This window comes from Rhinoderma darwinii, chromosome 1 (genome assembly GCF_050947455.1).
Source record: "Rhinoderma darwinii isolate aRhiDar2 chromosome 1, aRhiDar2.hap1, whole genome shotgun sequence".
Classification (NCBI taxonomy): domain Eukaryota; kingdom Metazoa; phylum Chordata; class Amphibia; order Anura; family Rhinodermatidae; genus Rhinoderma; species Rhinoderma darwinii.
This window is the reverse complement of record NC_134687.1, coordinates 60,886,919-60,899,103: the sequence shown is the minus strand read 5'-3', so window position 1 is coordinate 60,899,103 and position 12,185 is coordinate 60,886,919.

Genomic DNA, 12,185 nt, shown 5'->3' with positions numbered 1-12,185 from the left:
TCTTCCCCGGGAAATTATAGACCAGTAAGCTCAACATCCATTGTGGGGAAAATGTTTGAGGGGCTATTGAGGGACTATATACAGGATTATGTGACAAAAAATAGTATTATAAGTGACAGCCAGCACGGTTTTACTAAGGACAGAAGCTGTCAAACCAACCTGATTTGTTTTTATGAAGAGGTGATCGGAAGCCTAGACAGAGGGGCCGCTGTGGATATAGTGTTTTTGGACTTTGCAAAGGCATTTGACACTGTCCCTCACAGACGTCTAATTTGTAAATAAAGGACTATAGGCAGGGCCGGCCCTAGGATAGATGGCGCTCTGTGCGAAATGATCTTTCGGCGCCCCACCCCATCATTAAAAAAAATGCCCCATTAAAAAATTATTATGCCACTTTCGTGCCCCCATACAGTATAATAATATTTAATAATATATTAAATTACAACCCCTTCAAGGACACAGTATTTTGTCCTCTAATTGTGCCCACAGTATTATGCCATCTGTAGTACCCCTACACAGTATAATGTCTGCTTAGTGTCTCCCACACAGTATAGTGCCCCCTGTAGCTTTTGCCATACAGCCTCCCTCTAGACAGTGCCATAATCCCCCACCTCCTTTTTGTAGATCGTGCCATACAGCCCCCACCTCCCCCTTGTAGACATTGCCATACAGTCCGGACCTCCCCCTTGTAGATCGTGCCATACAGTCCCAGCACCTCCCCCTTGTAGACAGTGCCCCCAAACAAAAAAAGAAATTGTACTCACCTAGGCCCCGTTCCCACGATGAACTGAGCTGCTCCACGGCGGGATCCTTCGTAGGCTGGCGTGACCCTGTAGCCTAGTACAGAGTTTCCCCTACCTTTTCAGACTCGAGGCAGCACTGGAAAAATTAAATTTCCTCAGTGCCCCCCTACCAAAAATTGTTTTGAGAAAGACAGATAACGGCTCAGAACAAGCACTCCACTCGTAGGGCATGTTCACACACGTTTTTTGTAAGCCAAAAAAAAATCTGCCTTAAAATTCCTTCAGCAACTGAAAGCGTTGTGTGACCTTTTTTTGTGTTTTTTCTTAAGCTGTTGAAGCGAATGCAAAAGACGCAGAAAAAAAAGCTCCAAATGGGCGCCGCAGGTATTTTCTGCCTCCTATTGATTTCAATTGGAGGTCAGAGGTGGAAACCACTTGAAGACCTTCAGCTCCCCACTCACAGTAAAATGACCATCAGCCCCCCACTCACAGTAAAATGACCATCAGCCCACCACTCACAGTGAAATGACCATCAGCCCCCCACTCACAGATTCCCCCTGTAGGTAGCGCCACACAGCCCCTTGTAGATAGCGCCACACAGCCCCTTGTAGGTAGCGCCACACAGCCCCTTGTGGGTAGCGCCACACAGCCCCTTGTAGGTAGCGCCAGACAGCCCCCTCGTAGGTAGCGCCACACAGCCCCTTGTGGGTAGCACCACACAGCCCGCTTGTGGGTAGCACCACACAGCCCCTTGTAGGTAGCACCACACAGCCCCCTTGTAGATAGCGCCAGACAGCCCCCTTGTAGGTAGCGCCACACAGCCCCCTTGTATATAGCGACACACAGCCCCCTTGTAGATAGCGCCACACATCCCCCTTGTAGATAGCGCCACACAGCCCCCTGTAGAGTGCGCTATACAGACCCCTGTAGGGAGTGCCGCTCAGCTCCCTGTAGGGAGTGCCGCACAGCCCCCTGTAGGGAGTGCCGCACAGCCCCCTGGTAGGAAGTGTCGCAAAGACCCCTGGTAGGGAGTGCCACACAGCCCACAGCCCCCTGGTAGGGAGTGCCACACAGCCCCCTGGTTGGTAGTGCCCCACAGCCCCCTGGTTGGTAGTGCCACACAGCCCACTGGTTGGTAGTGCCACACAGCCCCCTGGTTGGTAGTGCCCCAAAGCCCCCTGGTTGGTAGTGCCACACAGCCCACAGCCCCCTGGTTGGTAGTGCCACACAGCCCACTGCCCCATGGTTGGTAGTGCCACACAGCCCACAGCCTCCTGGTTGGTAGAGCCACACAGCCCCCTGGTAGGTAGTGCCACACAGCCCCCAGGTTGGTAGTGCCACACAGCCCCCTGGTTGGTAATGCCACACAGCTCACAGGCCCCTGGTTGGTAGTGCCACACAGCCCACAGACCCCTGGTAGGTAGTGCCACACTGCCCAAAGCCCCCTTGTAGGTAGTGCAAGGACTACGAAATGATCCTGATAGCTGGCGGGCAATAGACATTCAAAAAAGGACCACTGTGCAGGAGCACACAAAATACCCAGCTTCCCCAGCTATCAAATAAATGTGTGGAAATAAAGTAAGATATAAATTTTATTTAGTCTGAGTAAAGGATTAATCCTTTTAGCTAGATTAAATAAAAGTTATATCTTAGTTTATTTCCACACTTTTTTTTTTATACCCGGAAAAGCTGGGTATTTTGTGTGCTCCTGCACAGTCGTCCTTTTTTGTAGGTAGTGCCACACAGCCCACAACCCCCCTATAAATAGCAACCCCCCCCCTTCCAGTATAGATGGCACCACTGTAGCTCCCTGAAGGAGCGGAATCCCCGTGTGGCCGGGGATTCCGCTTCTCGAGCGCTGCTTGATGCCTCTGTCCATATATGGACAGTGACATCAGGGAAAACTCCTGAGACGGAATCCCCAGTCACAGCGTTGCAGACGCTATGACCGTCGATTCCACTCCAGGAGAAGCTCCTGTCGTCTGTGTCCATGACGTCATTGGCTTCTCCTGGAGTGGAATCCCCGGTCATAGAGTCTGCAATGCTGTGACCGGGGATTCCGCTTCAGGACCTTCCCCTGATGTCACTGTCCATATATGGACAGAAACATCAAGCAGCGCTCCAAGAGCATAATCCCCGGCCACATGGGTATTCCGCTCCCTCAGGGATCTACAGTGGCGCTAGTAGACAGCAGAGCAGGGAGATACAGCTGTAGCAACGGCCACTAAGTGAAGAAGCGCCTGGGTGGAAAAGCAACTGCAGTTAGTGTGTGCATCCCCGCTGGTAGTTGCAATGGCGCGGGGATACACACACTCGCTGGCGCCCCTCTTGCAGTGTGGCGGCTGGCGACCTGTGCGACCACACTGGTCGAACATATCTAAGGCCGGTCATGACAGTAGGTTTAGAAAGTTTCGTTTGTAATTGGATTGAGAATTGGCTCAAGGACCGCATCCAGAGTGTTGTGGTCAATGATTCCTAATGGTCCCCGGTTATAAGTGGTGTACCCCAGGGTTCAGTGCTGGGACCACTATTATTCAACTTATTTATTAATGATATAGAGGATGGGATAATAGCACTATTTCTATTTTTGCAGATGCCATCAAGCTATGTATTAATGTTACATAGTTACATAGTTTGTACGGTTGAAAAGAGACACATGTCCATCAAGTTCAACTAAGGGATGGGAAAGGGGAAGTAAAAAATTTCTACACATAGGAGCTAATATTTTTTTGTTCTAGGAAATTATCTAAGCCTTATTTAAAGCCTTCTACTGTCCCTGCTGTGACCAGCTCCTGCGGTAGTCTATTCCATAAATTCACTGTTCTCACAGTAAAGAAGGCTTGTCGTCTCTGCAGGTTGAACCTTTCTTTTTCCAGATGGAGGGAGTGCCCCCATGTTTCTTGAGGGGGTTTTACATGGAACAGGATTTCACCATATTTTTTGTATGTGCCATTAATATATTTATATAAGTTAATTATGTCCCCCCTTAGTCGTCTTTTTTCAAGGCTAAATAGGTTTAGTTCTTTTAATCTTTCCTCATAACTTAGATTCTCCATGCCCCTTATTAGCTTCGTTGCTCTTCTTTGTATTTTTTCCAACTCCAGGGCATCCTTTCTATGAACTGGAGCCCAGACCTGGACTGCATATTCTAGATGAGACCTCACTAATGCTTTGTAAAGTGGTAATATTACCTCCCTGTCCCGCGAGTCCATGCCTCTTTTAATACATGACAATATCTTGCTGGCCTTTGAAGCAGCTGATTGACATTGCATGCTGTTATTTAGTTTATGATTTACAAGTACACCCAGATCCTTCTCAACAAGCGACTCCCCCAGTGTAGCTCCCCCTAGGACATATGATGCATGCAGGTTGTTCATACCCAGGTGCATAACTTTACATTTATCTACATTAAACTTCATTTGCCAACTGGATCACCAAACACTTAGTTTGTTTAAATCCGCTTGCAATTCACAAACATCTTCCATAGTCTGAACTATATTGCATACCTTGGTGTCATCTACAAAAATAGAAATAGTGCTATTAATCCCATCCTCTATATCATTAATAAATAAGTTGAATAATAGTGGTCCCAGCAATTATAACCGGGGTCCATTCAGAGTAGGAATCATTGACCACAATTCTCTGGATACGGTCCTTGAGCCAATTCTCAATCCAATTGCAAACTATACTGTCTAAACCTATAGTCCTTAATTTACCCATGAGACGTCTATGAGGGACAGTGTCAAATGCCTTTGCAAAGTCCAAAAACACTATATCCACAGCGGCCCCTCTGTCTAGGCTTCTGCTCACCTCTTCATAAAAACAAATCAGGTTGGTTTGACAGCTTCTGTCCTTAGTAAAACCGTGCTGGCTGTCACTTATAATACTATTTATTGTCACATAATCCTGTATATAGTCCCTCAATAGCCCCTCAAACATTTTCCCCACAATTGATGTTAAGCTTACTGGTCTATAATTACCTGGCAATGACCTAGAGCCCTTTTTGAAAATAGACACCACATTTGCCCTGCGCCAGTCCCTTGGCACTATACCAGTCACGAGAGAATCTCTGAATGTTATGAAGAGGGGGACAGAAATTACTGAACTAAGCTCCTTAAGAACTCTAGGATGTAACCCATCTGGTCCCGGGGCCTTGTGTACGTTTATTTTATTTACTTTAGCTTGCACTATATCTACATTCATCCAATTTAGTATATCAACTGATATATTAACAGCACTGGCAGTGGCTACATCAGCTGCTCTTTCTTCTGTTGTATATACAGAGCAGTAGAACCCATTTAGTAACTCTGCCTTCTCTTGATCCCCTGTGACCAACTCCCTATTACCACTATCTAGGGGTCCTACATGTTTTCTTTCATTCTGATTTTATTACCTTTTTACAGATTTTATTAAGCTCTTTATCTTTTACAAAGGCTACAGCTGTACCCTCAGATTTGTAATGCCCTTTTTTTGTTATGTATTGCCCTTTTTACAGAAGGTGTAAGCCATGTGGGGTTTAATTTTAGTCATTTATACTTGTTACCTATAGGAATAAAATTTGCAGTATAATTACCCAAAGTAGATTTGAAAATCTCCCATTTATCATTTGTACCATTATTTGACATTAGTTCTTCCCAGTCTATATCCTAAATTGCCGCCCTCATCCTGGGGAAATTGGCCTTCTTAAAATTAAGTGTTTTTGCCCTCCCAGCATGTGTTTTGTTTTTTACAGTATAGGTAAAATATAACTATATTGTGATCACTGTTAGAAATGATCCAACAGAGCTTAACCTCGAGTCTGGTCTTCAACAAACTGGCCCATAAAATCTTCCTGCAACAGTTTGAGGAAATGTCTCCCCTTTGCAGATGAAGCTGAACCATGACACCAATTAATATCCCTGTAATTAAAATCTCCCATTATCACTACAGTACCACCCTGTGCAGCCCGCTCCATCTGTTTATATAGCTGAACATCCATCTCCTCAGTTATATTGGGGGGTCTATAGATTACATCAAAAGTAATTTTTTCAGTGTTTACCTCCCTTTGTAATTCCACCCACAAGGTTTCAACCTCCTCACAATCTTCACCCTCTAATGTCTCATTCACACTCACCTTCATATCGCTTCTCACATTCATATACAAACCCTGTAGATTTACAGCCCAATCGTGTGAAGAGTCCAGCCATGTTTCAGCAACACCAACTATATCTATATTTTCTTCCAGTTCCAGTATTTTCTTGCATTTGTGAACATACACTTTAACTTGCCTTTAAATTTTTCACTTTCATTATCAGAAATGTGATTATTTGACATTATTTGGGCTTTTTTATTTTCACTGCTGTTTTGGAACGAAAGGATCTCCTTATCTTGTTGCCAAGTCCTCTCCCCACCGTCTGTTTCTCCCCCCACCAATATAGTCTGACCCCTCTCTAACCTAACTACCCCTTTATCTTCTACATTGGCCTCCCTCCTCAGCCCTAGTTTAAATACTCCGCCACCCCAGCTAGAATTCTCTCCCCCAGCACAGCGGACCCCCTTCCATTTAGGTGCAAATCATCTGCAGAATACAGTTTGTACCCCAATGAAAAGTCAGCCCAAAGCTCTAGAAACCCATGAGCTCCCGCTGTCTTTCCTGTGATGCACATGGCACAGGCAGTATTCCTGAGAATACTATCATGTAGGTCCTTCCCTTCAGCTTGTAGCCTGGTTCTTTAACCAGTTCAGGACCGGGCTATTTTGCGCCTTCAGGACCAGACACCATTTAGTCCTTTTTAGCATGTGTTAGTTAAATGGCTATAACTTTTTTATTTGTTGGGCTAACGACGTGATTTTTGCGATGTTTTTTCCGTAGACAATGCATGTTTCTTTTTTTATAGTTTTTATACACACCTTTTTTGCTATTTTAGAATTTTTATTCATAAAGTTTGAAAATAATAGTAAAAAAATAAGCTTTTTTACGTTTCAGCAATTATTTTATTTTTTAATAACATAGTTTTATTTAGTTTTATTTGTGATCGTCATTGTCTACCGTAAATTTGAATATATTACATGTCTATATTAGGGTAATTGGGTCAGCGCTAGCGTTACAAAAATGATTGGCGGGGGGAACGGTTTTTTTTTGGGGTGGGTATTTTATGTGTATTTATTATTAAATTTTTTTTGCACTTGACTTTACTATTTTTTTATTACTATGGTCTGTCCCTCAAAGGTCAAAAAAGACCTTTGGGGAACTTTATATATTTTCTTTCTTTCTTTTACACCATGTCTTTCCACTGTAACTGGGGCTGCCCAGCGAAAGCTGCTTCTATCCTCTCCTCATGGTCCCCGGCAGTCACTGACAGCCGGAGACCCGACATTCAGCTGCCCGATTGCACGGGCAGCAAGTTAAAGCCCGAGCCGTAAAAAGTCTATGGCTCGGGTTTTAAGGACCCTGACCTCTGGCCGCAAAAACACAGCCAGCGGTCGGGAACCAGTTAAAATTATTCTTAAGGCTCCTCCACGTAACATTTATTCTGTCGTTGGTACCCACATGGACCACGACAGCTGGATCATCACCAGCCCCTCCCAGCAGTTCCACCACATGCCGAACCCTGGCACCAGGGAGACAGCAAACCATTCGGTTGAGGCGGTTTTGGCGACAAATTATTCTATCCATCTTGCTGATTATAGAATCCCCTACAACTATCAATTGTCTTGGCTTACCTGCATTAACTTCGCGCCAACTACTAGCTGGGCTGCTCTCCCGGCTGTTAGGGAGATTAGTATCCACTAGGGCTGCCATTTCTGAGACAGACACTCTCTCATCATCACCCAACTTGGCAATTTTGCTTGGAATGTCAGAAACAGGATTGGCCTTCCTTTTCTTTGACCCCTTTCTACTGCCCCTAACTACATTAACCCAGCTACTTACCTGATCCTGCTGACCCATGTCTTCACCCTCCAGTTCTACCCCACTAACTGCATGCTCAAGATTGTCTATCACCCTCAGTGTTGCATTCTGCTCCTCCAGATCTCTAATGAGAGCTTCCAGGTGACCAACATGCTCACATCTGCCACAGAGGTATTCACCCTGGAACTCTGGCTCCAGTCGTGCATACATATGGCAAACTGTGCACTGAAGAAATCCTCCAATCTTGCTATCCATTATCCAAGTTACAACAAAACAGTGAACAAATGTCAAAGTAAAAAAAAAAGAAGAGTACTTACAGGGGCTTTAACTCCTCTTTTTAACTCAGGTTTTATAACTCCACTTATATCACAAGCCACTTAAACCACCAAGCTCAGAAAGATTGTTCAGTCTATGGAAGGTGTTCGTGAATTGCAAGCGGATTTAAACAAACTCAGTATTTTGGCGTCCACTTGGCGAATGAGGTTTAATGTAGATAAATGTAAAGTTAGGCATCTGGGTACCAACAATCTGCATGCATCATATGTCCTTGGGGGAGCTACACTGGGGAGTCACTTGTTGAGAAGGATCTGGGTGTACTTGTAAATCATAAACGAAATAACAGCATGCAGTGTCAATCAGCTGCTTCAAGGGCCAGCAAGATATTGTCTTGTATTAAAAGAGGCATGGACTCGCGGCACAGGGATATAATGTTACCACTTTACAAAGCATTAATGAGGCCTCATCTAGAATATGCAGTTCAGTTCTGGGTTCCAGTTCATAGAAAGGATGCCCTGGAGTTGGAAAAAATACAAAGAAGAGCAACGAAGCTAATAAGGGGCATGGAGAATCTAAGTTATGAGGAAATATTAAAAGAACTAAACCTGTTTAGCCTTGAAAAAAGACGACTAATGGGGACATGATTAACTTATATAAATATATTAATGGCACATACAAAAAATATGGTGAAATCCTGTTCCATGTAAAACCCCCTCAAAAAAGAGGGGGCACTCCCTCCGTCTGGAAAAATAAAGGTTCATATATAGACAGTGATGTCAGGGGTTCCTCCAGTGCCACTCCTAGCACTACAAGCGCTACTAGCACTCTGCCTAGGCCTCCAGCTCTGCTCCTGACATCACTGTCCATATATGGACAGTGGTGTCAGGGGCTTCCCCAGAGCCAGTGTCCCGGAGCAGAGCCGCTTCTAGCACTCTGTCTGGAACTCCTGCTCTGCTCCTGACATCACTCTCCATATATGGACAGTGATGTCAGGGGCTTCCCTTGAGCAGGACTCCTGCTGTCTGGGACTCCTTCTCTGGGGAAGCCCCTGACATCACTATCCATATATGGACAGTGGCTCCTCCAGCACAGGAATCCCCGGCCAAAATTCCACTCCTAGAGTAAGCCCCAATAGAGCTGTCTGCAGGGCGGGGTGTCATACCCGCTGGGGGGGGGGGGGTGCATTATCTACAGGGGGCAATGTGATGGCATGAAGGAGCGCCAGCACGCTCCTTCTTCAGATTGCTCTCTTCTCTCGAGAGAGAGCTACGCAGTCTTAGGGGCCGCATGTTTAAGACCCATGGTTTAGAATATAAAAAGTGAGGCATACTGAAACTAAATATTAATATTTTTCAGTATGCCTCAATTATTTTTTTTATCAACGAGCTAGTTTATGTATTTATTTTGCCCTTATTTTAATTAGCTGGGCAGGGGCTAGGCATAGGTCACACAAAAAATATAACCTAACCTACCAAGCAAGTAGAACTCTCCTGTCCTATCCCTGTCCAGAAATCTGCTACCTGTGAGCCGGGAGTGGACATTTGTTCCTCTCTGTGCTGATGGCTGACTGACATCACGTGCCGACACTCCCTGTCTCACTGCACCATCGAGCGCTTGTTAGCAGTTCGGGGCAGTCAACTTTTTATCGAGGGCACAAGTCCTGGTTTTAAATGCCTAGCGACGCCACTCTTCGTAAAAGGAGCAAACGAGTGGCGATCAACGAGCTGATGTGTGCCATGTAATTGGAGCTTTAGGCTCTCTTCACACTTACATTGGAAATTTCTGTCAGAATTTTTATATGCCATCACACTATTTTTAATGGCAAGAATATCACAGTGTGCAGCCCAATTCTTACCTTTAAAATACCAGGAACTCGATGAACTCCATTAAAGTTAATGCGGTCTGTCAGTGTTAGTATGGATCCATTGGAAATCAGTGTGAACAGAGCATATTATAGCTGAGTATTCCCCTCTCCGCAGGCCCCATAGCAGTTAGGGAAACCGCCACTAGTAGCACATACTGGACACTCTTGACCACAATGCTATACTGTATATATGTGTATGTGTGTATGTATATATATATATATATATATATATATACATATACATACATGCAAAGCATTCGGAGGCCTAAAAAACAATTCAAGTTTTTCCCCACATCATTCTGCACTCATTACCCCATAATGACAAAGTGAAAAAATAATTTTATTATTAAAAATGAAAGTCTTAAATTTCGCATGGTCATAAGTATTCAGACCCTTTACTATGACGCTTGAAATTCATCTCTGGGGTTCTCCCATTTCTCCAGATCATCTTTGAAATGATTTACACCATGATTGGAGTCCACCTGTGGTAAATTCATTTGATTGGACATGATTTGGAAAGACACACACCTGTCTATATAAGGTCTCACAGCTGACAATGCATATCAGAACAAAAACCAAGCCACGAGGAGGAAAGAACTGTCTGTAGAGCTCAGAGACAGGATTGTATGGAGGCACAGATCTGGAGAAGTGTACAACATTTTTTTCTGCTGCACGGAAAGTTCCCAAGAGCACAGTGGCCTCCATAAGTCTTAAATGGAAGTCGTTTGGAACAACCCGGAGTTTTCCTAGAGCTGGTCACCCCACCAAACTAAGTAATCGAGGAAGAAAGGCGTTGGTAAGAGAGGTTACCAAGAACTCAATGGTCACAGAGATATTCTTAATGAAAACCTGATCCAGAGTGCTCTGGATGGACCTCAGACTGGGCCCAAGGTTCACCTTCCAACAAGACAATGACCCTAAGCACACAGCCAAGAAAACACAGGAGTGGCTTAGGGACAACTCTGTGAATGTCGTTTTAGCGGCCCAGCCAGAGTCATGACTTGAACCCAGTCGAACATCTCTGGAGAGACCTGAAAATGGCTGTCCACTGATGGTCCCCATCCAACCTGACAGAGCTTGAGAGGATCTGCAGAGATGAATGGCAGAAAGTCCCCAAATCCACGTGTGCAAACCATGTGGCATCATACCCAAGAAGACTGGAGACTGTTATCGCTGCCAAAGGTGCTTCAACTAAGTACAGAGTAAAGGGTCTGAATACTTATGTCAATGTAAGATTTCAGTTTTTTCTTTTCCATAAATTAGCAAAGATTGCTACCATTCTGTTTTGAATTTGCCATTATGGGGCATTGAGTGCTGGGGAATGATGGGGAAAAACTAGAATTTGTTTTTATCTTAGCATAAGGCCTCAACATAACAAAAATGTGAAAAAATTGAAAGGGTCTGAATACTTTACGAATGCATTGTATAAGTGTGTGTGTGTGTGTGTGTGTGTGTGTGTGTGTGTGTGTGTGTGTGTGTGTGTGTATGCGTGTGTGTGTGTGTATATATATATTTCACATTTGCATCTGTGTCATTTTCAAGTTTATACTGTAAGCATTTAGAGCTCTTTGAATGAGAATATTCATTAACCCCTTAAGGACGCAGCCCAGTTTGGCCCTTAAGGCTCAGAGCCCATTTTTCAAATCTGACATATTTCACTTTATGTGGTAATAACTTGGTAATGCTTAATCCTAACCAAGCTATTTCTAAGACTGTTTTCTCGTGAGACATTGGGCTTTATGTTAGTAGTAAAATTTGGTCGATATATTTAGTGTTTATTTGTGAAAAATGGCAAAATTTAGAGAAAATTTTGAAAAAATTGCATTTATTCTGAATTTAAATGCATCTGCTTGTAAGGCAGATGGTTATATCAAATCAAATAGTTACTAATTAACATTTCCCATATGTCTACTTTAGATTTGCATCATTTTTTGAACATTCTTTTATTTTTCTTGGACGTTACAAGGCTTAGAAAATAAACAGCAATTTCCCATATTTTTAAGAAAATTTCAAAAGCCTTTTTTTTAAGGTACCTGTTCAGTTCTAAAGTGGCTTTGAGGGGCCTATGTATTAGAAACCCCCATAAAACACCCCATTTTAAAATCTAGACCACTCAAAGTATTCAAAACAGCATTTAGAACGTTTTTTAACCCTTTAGGCATTTCACAGGAATTAAATAAAAGTGGAGGTAAAATTTGCAAATTTAATTTTTCTTGATGAATTTCAATATTATTCAATTTTTTTTTGTAACACAGAAGGTTTTACCAGAGAAACAATACTAAATATGTATTACCCAGATTTTGCAGTTTTTAGAAATGTCCCACATGTGGCTCCAGTGTGCTCGTGGACTAAATCAAAAGCCCCAGAAGCAAATAAGCACCAAGTGCATTTTGGGGCCTCTTTGTTATTAGAA